Source organism: Amblyomma maculatum, chromosome 4, assembly GCF_055883805.1.
Source record: "Amblyomma maculatum isolate TAMU_Amacu chromosome 4, ASM5588380v1, whole genome shotgun sequence".
NCBI classification, from domain to species: Eukaryota; Metazoa; Arthropoda; class Arachnida; order Ixodida; family Ixodidae; genus Amblyomma; species Amblyomma maculatum.
In genome coordinates, this window is record NC_139347.1 from 198,234,556 (window position 1) to 198,245,778 (window position 11,223).

The 11,223-nt window shown below is 51.8% G+C and overlaps 1 long non-coding RNA gene across 2 annotated transcripts; it reads left to right on the forward strand.

The window, feature by feature from the left end:
• The first annotated feature begins 1,683 nt into the window (after positions 1-1,683).
• On the forward strand, positions 1,684-6,026 carry LOC146193970 (uncharacterized). Of its 2 annotated transcripts, none has more exons than XR_014706894.1 (2): positions 1,684-2,056; positions 2,781-6,026. It is a non-coding gene; the product is annotated as an uncharacterized LOC146193970 (long non-coding RNA). The 2 variants fall into 2 exon arrangements; XR_014706893.1 differs by having other exon boundaries at positions 5,015-6,021.
• The last annotated feature ends 5,197 nt before the right edge of the window (positions 6,027-11,223 follow it).

Here is an 11,223-nt window from a genome sequence, read left to right on the forward strand (position 1 = left end):
CCAGAGTTAGGACATCGGTTGTTCCCCAGAATGCCTCCAAGCAGAATGAGGATAAAGCTAAAGAAAAGGCGGCCCGAGAAAAAGGTGAGGTCATATGGTCAACACGTCAGTGATGTCGCATCGCGTTTCCCGACCTCTTGCATAGGTAAGTGCAGCAGCGGGCGCGGTGCTTAAAAGGGCGGGTATACCAGAAAACTGCCGACGTCGAAGAATTGCGATGGCAGGTGCCATGCGGAGAAGGCGAACAGCCTGGAGGAGCTGAGGAGGAGCCACGCTGACCTTATGAGGACGTCCGAAGAGCATCAACAGAAGCAGCCAGCTGCTCGATCAGGGCCTCAAATCGGTACAAGGCGAAGGCCTAAGGTGTGCGAGGGCAGCGAGCGAATGAGAAGTCACTTCGTGGGGTCAATCAGCTAACTCTGCGAGGCAGTCGAGAGGCACATCTCTTTCAGCAGCGAAGATGAGGCGGGTAGACTGCGGCAAGCGTTGCAGGAAGAGCGCCCGTATCGCCGCATCGTCGTAGTCGAAAGTGCTTTCTCCCAGGAGCTGCAGCACGCGTGAGCAGCTGGTAGGGGTGGCGGTTTCCAAGCTCTTGGCTGGTGAGCAGGTGCTGAAGGCGCGCGCTCTCCGATGCCGTGGTACGGTCCAGAATGCTCTGCTGAGGCGCTGGTATGAGCCACCTCAGAATCTAGCTTTGAAAGGAGGTGCTAATACCGAGAAGTCTCAGAGGTCACGCAGTGAAGGAGGATCACTCGAGCTCCGGGCACAAATTTCTCCAATCTGTTTTATTCTTTCCCATATTTTCCAGCATTTACAAATGCGCCGACATGAGAGTCAAATTTAACGGCACTGCGTTGAGACATCAGCGAGTGCAACAACCTTTTAAACCGGGGGTCTATAATAAAACCGCGGAATTGTACGTGGCACATGTCACATAGTTAAGGACACTCGCCACCACACCCATGAATGAAAGATCCTATGTAACCAAGGTCTGCGGGTTAGAATCCCGGAAGGAAAGGCACAAGCAAAACTTCGGCCTGAAATGATCAACGTACTCACTTTTAGACCAAAGAACATGTACCTTGATTTTCACGAAAGCGGCGGGAGAGCAAAGCCAAATGCTCTTGAAGCCAAGCTACAAATCACGGAATAAAGTGAAACTTTCTTGGAACGAACTTCAATCATCATCATCATCATCAGCTTGATTATACCCACTGCAGGGCGAAGGCCTCTCCCATATCTCTCCACTTAACCCGGTTCTGTGCTAGCTGCATCCACTTGACCCCTGCGAACTTCTTAATCTCATCCGCCCACCTAACTTTCTGCCGCCCCCTGCTACGCTTTCCTTCCCTTGGAATCCAGTTTGTTACCCTCAGCGACCATCGGTTATCCTCTCTTCGCACTACATGTCCTGCCCATGTCCATTTCTTCTTCTTAATTTCCACTAGAATGTCGTTAACTTGAGTTATTTCTCTGACCCACTCTGCACGCTTTCTATCTCTTAATAGACCTTCAATAAACTTCAATAGACCTCAAGCAAATGTTTGTATAGGTGAAATACGGGAATAAGAGAGGGGACGCTTGTTTTCAATACTTCAAGAGACATCGGATGTTCTAATCACATCTCAATCCATTTATTTGTCACTGCCTCATTTGCAAGCGAAAAATACGGTAACTGTTGTGTAATCGCGGCTATAGCGATAGCGCGATAGCGGTGGCGCGATTATCGCGAGAGTTGGCTATAAGATAAGCCACGTCGTTCGGGCACCGGGCCGCATTCCACTACAAGCTGTGATGGAATAAACTACGTTCGGGTACCAACCCACCGGGCCTTCGTCTGCTGTTCCCCCGACGAAACACGACATTGGCGACGAGGATGGGATCCTGACCAGCCGACATGGCAACGGATGATCCGGCAGCGGCGGGTTCAGTGACGCAAGTCTTCGGTCGACTGGGACATATCGAGCCTTTCGACGAGTCTACGAGCGACTGGCCGTCGTACGAGGAACGATTGACGTCGTTTCTTCTGGTCAACCGTATCCCCGAGGATGACAAGGTACATGCTTTTTTGAGTCTCGTAGGCCCAAAGACATACAGTCTCCTCAAGTCGTTGACCGCACCTGATTTGCCGTCAGCTAAAAGTTTCGACGTGTTAAAGAAGCTCCTAGGTGACCACTTGTCCCCAAAGCCGTCGGTAATTAGCGAACGCGCAAAGTTTCACAGAAGAGCGCAACTCGAGACTGAGTCCATTTCAGAATTTGTAGCTCAGTTGCGCAAGTTGGCGCAGACATGCGAATTTGAGGCGGCCCTAGATCAGTCTCTGCGGGACCGTTTCGTCTGCGGTTTGCGCAGAGAAGACATACAGCGTGTGTTATTCACGGAGGATAACAAGCTAACCTTCCAGAAAGCTGTGGAACGAGCGCTTGCCATGGAAGCGGCTAAAAAGAGCGTGGCAGAAGCGCACGCCTCTGAAATGAGCGTACCGGACGTTCCCAAGGTCAAAACGGTTGGGGAAAGTGTTTTGACGCAGCGGACACATTCAAAGAGTGTGCCAAGCTAGTAAGCAGCGAAAGCCAAAGGGAGAGCGGCGAAGCTCGGTGAAGGTGTTAATTCCCGGTCAAGCGTCTGTTAACATGAAGGAAATTGTTTCGCCTGGCCTGGAACCGATAAAAGTTTTGATTAACGTGCAAGGGGTACCTTTGGAAACGGAGCTGGATACTGGGGCTACTGTGTCCGTCATGTCTTTGCATCAGTTTCGTCAGATGTTTCCCTCGATTAAGGTCATGGCAACGACGCTCAAGCTAAAGACGTTCCAGGGAGCCATCGTTGAGCCTGTCGGAGTTGCTCACGTTGCAGTGCAGTATGGAGAACAGAGGGCCCAGCTGCCTCTTTACATCACGAGAGAAAAGGGACTCCCTCTGCTTGGTCGACAATGGTTGCAAGCCATCCGACTCGACTGGAGCCGTATTTTTGAGCTCAACGCCATTTCAAGGTCAGATGTTTCTGCATGTTCAAGTCAAAGCGGCAGATTGCGCACGCTTCTACACAGGTACCAGAGTTTGTTTAAGGACGAACTGGGGACGATTGCAGGAGAAAGAGCGGAATTGGCACTAAAGGAAGATAGTGTGCCGAAATTTCTAAAGGCAAGAAGTGTGCCCTTTGCATTGCAACCTGCAGTCGAGGCAGAGCTTAAGAAGTTGGAAGGCATGGGAGTAATTTCACCAGTCGCGACGAGTGACTATGCCACACCGGTGGTACCAGTAGTAAAGAAAGACGGTAGCATAAGGCTATGCGGAGATTACAAGTCTACCCTAAATCCTTGTCTTGAAACTGACCGGTACCCACTCCCGAGAGTCGACGAGTTGTTTGCAGCGCTCGCAGGGGGCCAAGAGTTTTCTAAGATTGACCTCAACCGAGCGTATCAGCAGGTAGTAATGTCCGAGTCTTCAAGAAAATACTTGACTCTTAATACCCATAAAGGGCTTTTTGTCGTTAACAGGCTGCCGTTCGGAGTTTCATCGGCACCTTCCATTTTTCAAAGAATTATGGACACAATGTTGAAAGACTTGAAAGGTGTCAGCTGCTATTTGGATGATGTTCTCATCACAGGCAGGACGCCGGATGAGCATTTTGCCAATCTCGAAGCGGTCCTAAAGCGGTTGATGGAGCGCGGGGTTCGAGTAAAAAAAGAAAAATGTTCGTTCTTTCAAAAAGAGCTGCGGTATCTGGGTCATGTTATCAGCGCAGCAGGAGTCAGCACAACGCCAGAGAAGATAGAGGCGCTAGTAAAAGCTTCTGCGCCCACTTGCAAGCAGCAGCTGCAGTCGTTTCTGGGCATCGTGAATTACTACGGAAAGTTTGTTCCACGATTGTCCACTCTTGCTAGCCCTCTTTACAAACTGCTGCGTTGCGGTGAGCCATGGCGTTGGGATGAATCGTGTCAAGTGGCTTTCGAGGAAATCAAGAACTCGTTGACGTCATCCTCTGTGCTAGCGCATTACGACCCAGATAAACCTTTGCAAGTGGCATGTGACGCTTCCCAGTACGGCGTGGGGGCAGTACTTTCTCATGTTGCAGAAAATGGAAGCTCCCGCCCGGTCGCTTATGCATCGCGCACATTAACTGACGCCGAGAAAAAGTACAGTCAACTAGAAAAGGAAGCGCTTGCCATTATTTTTGCCATCAAAAAATTTCATTTCTACATCTATGGAAGATGTTTCACGTTGGTTACGGACCACAAGCCGTTACAAACGATACTGGGGCAAAAGGCAGGCATTCCACTGATTGCGGCAGCACGTTTACAGCGATGGGCTGTCACTTTGTCTGCTTACAAATACTCGCTTGTGTACAAAAAGTCCAGTGACAACGCAGAAGCAGATTTTTTTTCAAGGTTCCCTCTAAACAGCCAGGAGGACGGCACGTCCGAAGGCGAGGAATCGTTCTATGCGTTGCGCCTGGAGTCGATGCCTGTATCTGCCAAAGAGATCGCGCGAGCTACATCACGTGATCCGTTGCTTTGCAAAGTGCTCCAGTATACAAGTATAGGCTGGCCACTGCACTTACGAGATGCGAACCTAAAGCAATTTTTTGACAGACAGTTGCAGCTCAGTGTGCATCAAGGGTGCCTCATGTATGGAATGAGGGTTGTGATCCCGTCTTCCCTACGAGAGTCGGTGCTCGAAGAACTGCACCAAGGTCATCCCGGCATCGTGCGGAGCAAGGAATTGGCTCGCAGTTACGTATGGTGGCCGTCAATTGATGCAGACTTGGAAACAAAGGTACGAAGTTGTCAAGCGTGCCAGGAACAACGGAATGATCCATGTAAAGCACCTCTGCATCCTTGGGCATGGCCGACCGCGCCGTGGAGGCGTATTCATCTGGACTTCGCGGGGCCTTTCAGAGGAACAATGTTTCTAGTGGTAGTAGATGCCCACTCAAAGTGGCCAGAAGTGTTTGTCATGCGGAGCACAACGTCCGAACGTACTGTTGCTTGCTTACGTGAACTTTTCTGCAGATTCGGAATACCGGAGACGGTAGTGTCTGACAATGGACCACAACTGGTTTCCGATGAGTTCAAGGCATTCATGCGGGACATCGGAGCCAGACATGTCGTGAGCGCCCCTTACCACCCAAGCACAAATGGTCTGGCAGAACGTTTCGTGCAAACGTTGAAGTCTGCACTACGCAAGGCATCTCCTGGTGAGTCTGTCGAAAAAACACTTCACAACTTTTTGCTGGCGTACCGAAATACGCCCCATCCTACGACGGGAGAGGCTCCAGCTAACCTATTGATAGGTAGAAGATTGCGTACTAGGCTGGACGCAATCAAGCCTACAGTGGAGGGAGAGATAATGCACAAGCAGTTCACCCAGATGCAGCAGCGTAAAAGCAAGAGGGACTGTTTTGGCATTAATGAAAGTGTTTTAGTTCGAAATTACAGAGGCTCGCCGAAGTGGGTTCGTGGGACTATATTAGAGAAGACTGGACCGGTCTCCTACAAAGTCATGGTGGCCACACCCCGAGGCAAGTTCATCTGGCGTCGGCACCTCGACCAGCTGCTGGATAATTCAAGACCTACGGTGACAAGGTCTACCGACGCAGACTGCATGGAGGGGTTCCTGGTCTTCCCTTCAAGCACGACGGGTGATCAACCAGCTTCGGATGAGCCGGGGCCCGAACAGTCTCCCGAGGTCCTTCCGGGTCCCGCTCATACATCTGAGACGTCATCTCCCGGGAGGCGCTACCCATTACGACAACGACGTCCACCCGAGCGATACGAAGCTCGCTTTTAACTATTGTGTAAGGATACAATTGCACCCTTTAAATAAAAGGGGAGGAGTGTTGTGTAATCGCGGCTATAGCGATAGCGCGATAGCGGTGGCGCGATTATCGCGAGAGTTGGCTATAAGATAAGCCACGTCGTTCGGGCACCGGGCCGCATTCCACTACAAGCTGTGATGGAATAAACTACGTTCTGGTACTAACCCACCGGGCCTTCGTCTGCTGTTCCCCCGACGAAACACGACAATAACATTTTGCAGCACTTGTGAACTTAGGACAGCAGTGGTCTTGAAATCAATCATTGCCTCCAAGCAAGCTCTCGTGAACCTCGTATGCACAACTTTTTTTTTAGCAAAAGCCTTCATTTTCTCTAAGCACATCATTGCTTCAGAAGATCGTGGTTAACCACTATGGATACATGCGGCTTTCTTGGGGCTAAAAGCTGATTAAGAATGTGGTTCTCGCTATGGCTTGCTATGATTGTAGAGCCAATCAAGCGTGCAAATCCAGCTATGGATCCGACTGGTTACAAGCTTGTTTAGATAGCGATTTCAATGTAAAGGTTAATGACGGCCACTTTTCATCACGCGGTGATGTAATTATGTTCCTACAGTAGAAATATTGTTACGTGGAAGATTTACAGTCCCAAAGCTGTCCGCACAGCTAACGTTGATGAGGGCACCGATTTCACAACACTCAGCGTCGTCGTCTTCTCGGAGTCTGTTGCACTTCGTCATCCTCATCACGAACAGCGAATACAGCTAAGTAACACTACCCCCCCCCCCCCCCCGCGGGAAAAGCACAGTCCCGGTGCGGTCTATGTTAGCGAAATAGAACGCTGATAATAGGGCTTTAAGACGGGACACATGCACTATTTCGGAGGTTGGAGCTGTGGATGGGGACTTCGGAACCACAGATTCAACTTCGTAGGTGACGTCGGTCACGGGGCGCAAAACACGGTAAAGGCCAGTGTAACGGGGCAAAAGTTTTTCACACAAGCCCACTCGACGGCACGGGAGCGACAGCAAAACGAGAGATCCAGGAGTGTAGCGGACATCATGGTGGCGGCTGTCGTACCGGATCTTTTGGGAGTCTTGGGATGCAGAGAGCCTGGCATGAACTATCCGGCGGGCATCATGAGCGCGAGTGACGGCATCACTGGAGTAAGTACTGGTGGCGTTTGCCGCGGGTAGAGAGGTGTCGAAGGGTAGTAACGGATGTCGGCAAATAATAAATAAAATGGGGAGTATCCAGCGGCAGAATGGACAGATGAATTGCAGGCGAATGTGACAAAGGGGAGATGAACGTCCCAATCTCGATGGTCGTCAGACACATACATGGTCAGCATGTCTGTGAGGGTACGGTTTAGACCTTCCGTGAGGCCGTTGGTCTGGGGGTGATATGCGGTGGTGAATTTGTGGTGGACGGAGCACGAATGGAGAATTTCGTCAACCACTCGCGACAGGAAACAGGGGCCACGGTCAGTTATTAGTTCACGAGGAGCACCATGATGAAGAATTACGTTTTCTAGAAGGAAGTCAGCGACGTCTGGGGCGCAGCGGGTCGGGATGGCTCGGGTAATAGCGTACCGAGTGCGTAATCGGTGGCGACGGCGATCCATTTGTTCCCCGAGGTCGAAACTGGAAATGGGCCAAGGAGGTCAACGCCTATACGGGAAAACGGGTCAGTTGGTATGGGTATCGGCTGCATATGACCTGAAGGCAAAATTGTGGGCTTCTTCCGACGCTGACACAGTTCACATGCAGCAATGTACCGCTGGACAGAGCGGTAGAGCCCCGGCCAGTAGAAACGTCGTCGCAGGCTGTCGTATGTGCGAGAGACACCCAAGTGGCCAGCCGTGGGAGCATCATGGAACTGTTCAAGGATGGTGGAACGCAGGTGTTGGGAAACGACAAGCAAAAGGTCTGTGCCATCTGGTCGCATATTACGTCGGTATAGGGTGTTCTCGTGGAGCACAAATAAGGCGAGAGATGGGTCAGGGCGGTCGGAGGTAAGGCGGAGGATAATGGAATGCAGAGAAGGATCTAAGTTCTGTTCCTTGGCAATGTTAGCAAAGGCGGAGACAGACAAGACACATGCATCATCGTCAGAGTCTGTAGGACTAGGGGAGTCGACGGGATGACGTGACAAACAGTCTGCATCTTGGTGAAGCCGCCCGGACTTGTAGACGACGGCAAAGGTGTATTCTTGTACTCATACCGCCCAGCGCCCCAAACGGCCAGTAGGATCTTTGCGAGAGGAAATCCAGCACAAGGCATGATGGTCTGTTATCACAGTAAAATGGCGGCCAAACAAATAAGGGCGGAATTTCGTAATAGCCCAGACAAGCGCCAGGCACTCTCGCTCTGTAATAGAGTAATTTTGTTCGGGTGTTGAGAGGAGGCGGCTGGCATAAGCAATCACCCTTGTACGGCCGTGTTGTCGCTGAGCGAGTATAGCTCCTATTCCATGGCCACTTCCGTCGGTACGGAGTTCAGTATTGGCGGAAGGGTTGAAGTGGGCCAAGACTGGTGGAGTAGTTAGAGCAGCAATAAGCTCTGAGAAAGCTGCAACTTGTTCAGGCCCCCAATAGAAAGAAACGTCTTTCTTGAGGGGTTGGGTGAGCGGGCGAGCAAGGACTGCGAAGTTCGGGACGAATCGTCGGAAATAGGAACATGGCCAATAAAGCTTCGGACATCGCTGGATGGATGCGGAGTGGGAAAATCTCTGACGGCACGTATCTTGTCAGGGTCAGGCTGAACACCGAAAGCATTAACCAAGTGACCAAGCACTTTGATTTCCCGATGGCCGAAACTGCATACTTTGAGCTGAGTTGAAGGCCGGCGCGGCGGAATAGCTCGAGAATGTTAGAAAGACGAGAGAGGTGGCTGTCAAAAGTGGACGAGAAAACAATGACGTCGTCTAAGTAACAAAGACAAGTCGTCAACTTGAAGCCGCGCAGCAATCTGTCCATCATCCGTTCGAAAGTTGCAGGGGCGTTACATAGACCAAAAGGCATGACTTTGAATTGATAAAGGCCGTCGGGGGTGATAAACGCTGTTTTTTCACGGCCTCTCTCGTCGACAGAAATCTGCCAGTAGCCGGAACGAAGGTCGATGGATGAAACGTAGCTGGCTCCGTGCAAACTATCAAGTGCGTCGTCGATGCGCGGAAGAGGATATACATCTTTTTTGGTTACCTTATTCAAATGACGGTAGTCAACGCAGAATCTCCAACTGTTATCCTTCTTCTTGACCAACACGACAGGGGATGCCCAGGGGCTACTGGAAGGCTCGATTATGTCGTTAGCTAACATCTTTTCGACCTCCGTTTGAATGACGCATCGCTCGGCAAGCGAAACACGATAGGGCCGCCTGTGAATAGGACTGGCATCACCGGTGTCAATGCGGTGGGTGACAACTGTCGTTTGACCCAATGGGCGGGTACCGAAGTCGAAAAGGTCACTGTAGGTAAACAAAAGCGTGTGTAACACAGCTCCGAATTCAGGTTGCAGATCAGCTGCAATCATGCTGTTAAGCGGATCAGGGCGCGATGTGGACGATGAGGGGTTGTTGGCAGGGACTGCAGTTGTATGGTCAGTAGACAGAACTGAAATGGCACAATCGGTAATCGGGGACAGCGCAGCAATGAAATTCCCTCGGGCAGAACTTGAGTTGAAAAGCTGAAGCTAAGGACAGGGAGAGTGGTGCGGTTCTGGAAGATGTGCACAATTAGATGAGAAAGGTGACGTGCCGCTGCAGCATGACATCAGTAATGGGACAGGTGAAATAATCGCCATCTGGGACGGGTGCAAATGGCGACATAGGGATGTAAACGGCAGTTTCAGGAGGAAGGCGGCTAAACTGTGCTGATCGAAGGCGGGGTGAGCAGGAGGGGTGTTCAGAGCAGAGCGGAAGGTCCAAGCGAAGTAGGCCGCTAGAGCAGTCAATAAGGGCAGAGTGGGCTGTTAAGAAGTCAATGCCAAGGATAACGTCGGGGGTGCATTCATATAGGACGGTGAGCAACACTGGGGCATGATGGTCAGCAATTGTAACTCGCGCCGTACACATGCCAACCACGGCAGCAGGGCCCATTGGCGACGCGAACTGTGGACGAGACGGCTGGCGTAAGGACGTTCTTGAGGCGACGGCGAAATGAGGAGCTGAGAACGGACAGTTGGGCGCCTGTATCAATTAGAGCAGAAACGGAAACTCCATTCACAAGGACGTCGATACGGTTATTTGGTAGGGAAGGCGCCAACAGAGGTTTTTCAGTCCGGATCATAAATGCAGCGTCACCTGCGGGAGCTGCATTGGCTAGTTTTCCGGTACGTGGCCAGAATAGGACGGTGGCGAACTACGGCGAGGAAGGGGAGAACGCGAACGTCGTGCTTGCGGCGATGGTAAACGGTTGGCAGCACGGACAGTGGGACCGGGGTCAGCACGGGTCTGGTTGGGGCGAGGTGGGGAATAGCGAGGGGCATAGTCTCCGCGGCGGTCGGCGTAGGTGTACTGACGAGATGGCATGCGCCAGCGACTACGGCAGTGGCGGGAAATGTGGACAACGCGAGAACAAGTAAAACAGATGGGGCGATTGTCGTGGGTACGCCATTCATTTGGGTTGCGGTAACAATATTGGGGCGAGAAACCGGCATTGGTTGAGGTGGCAGCAATTACTGGAGGGGCAGGTCCTGAATCCGTGGTGTCGGTGGTGCTGGTAGAAGGGAGGCCCATATTCGCAACCTCTTGGAGAACAACAGCCTTAATAAGTGATATAGTAGCCAGGGTGTTGTCGGGTGTATGCGACAGCGAGGCCGCGGGAGTCATTGCCTCAACCTCTTGGCGGACAATGCGTGTTAAAGTGCTGTCGTTAGCAGGCGGTCGAGGAGTCGGGATATCGATACAGGAGGAGCTAGCAGCCGTGTTCGGCAGCTGGTCGAAACGATGAGATATGCGCCTCTGTTTCGCCTGCTCGAAACGTCGGCACACCTGCAGCACCGAGTCCACGGTGGAGCAATCCCTGCACAACAGGAGATTGAAGGCATTGTCGGCAATGCCTTTTACTATTTGGCCGACTTTATCCTCCTCAGTCATGCCTTGGTCGACTTGAAGCGAGATAAGACTCCGTAGACGTTTGGGCGCGAGAGGCGAGCGCTTTTTTGGCGGCAATGTGGCGGCCAGTAGGCTTTCCGAATAGGTCGTGGAGCTTCTGTTTGCAAATATCCCAAGACGTTAGCTCGTCTTCGTGGGTTTCAAACCACACCCGCGCGGTCCGAGCCAAGTAAAATATTACATTCGCGAGCATGAGTGTGGCATCCCACCTGTTGTACTTGCTCACGCGCTCGTATATGGCTAGCCAGTCGTCTACGTCGACGTCGTCGGTCCCGCAGAAGGTTCCGGGGTCACGGGGGTGGGCCATTACAACAGCAGGTGCGGCGGCTGT